The sequence below is a fragment of the Penaeus monodon genome, chromosome 30, assembly GCF_015228065.2.
Source record: "Penaeus monodon isolate SGIC_2016 chromosome 30, NSTDA_Pmon_1, whole genome shotgun sequence".
In the NCBI taxonomy this organism is placed as follows: Eukaryota; Metazoa; Arthropoda; class Malacostraca; order Decapoda; family Penaeidae; genus Penaeus; species Penaeus monodon.
Genome location: NC_051415.1, coordinates 12,573,201 through 12,573,436, shown reverse-complemented (window position 1 = coordinate 12,573,436; position 236 = coordinate 12,573,201).

The following is a 236-nucleotide window of genomic DNA, read 5'->3' as shown; positions in this document are numbered from 1 at the left end:
GTAAAAGTACATAAATAAGGATGGAATTTAAAAAATGCTAACCCTATATATAAATATTTTATATAACCAATAATCTCTCGCACCCTTAGTCCAGCGGTCCCCAAACCTGACTTGACTTCACGTGCAGATTCGGCCTTTCTCTAAAAACCCGCTGGATGGAGCATCACACACCCAATCTGGCAACTCCAGTGACCCATTTTGAATTTTCAATTCCATTTTCAATTCCGCGTGCACGT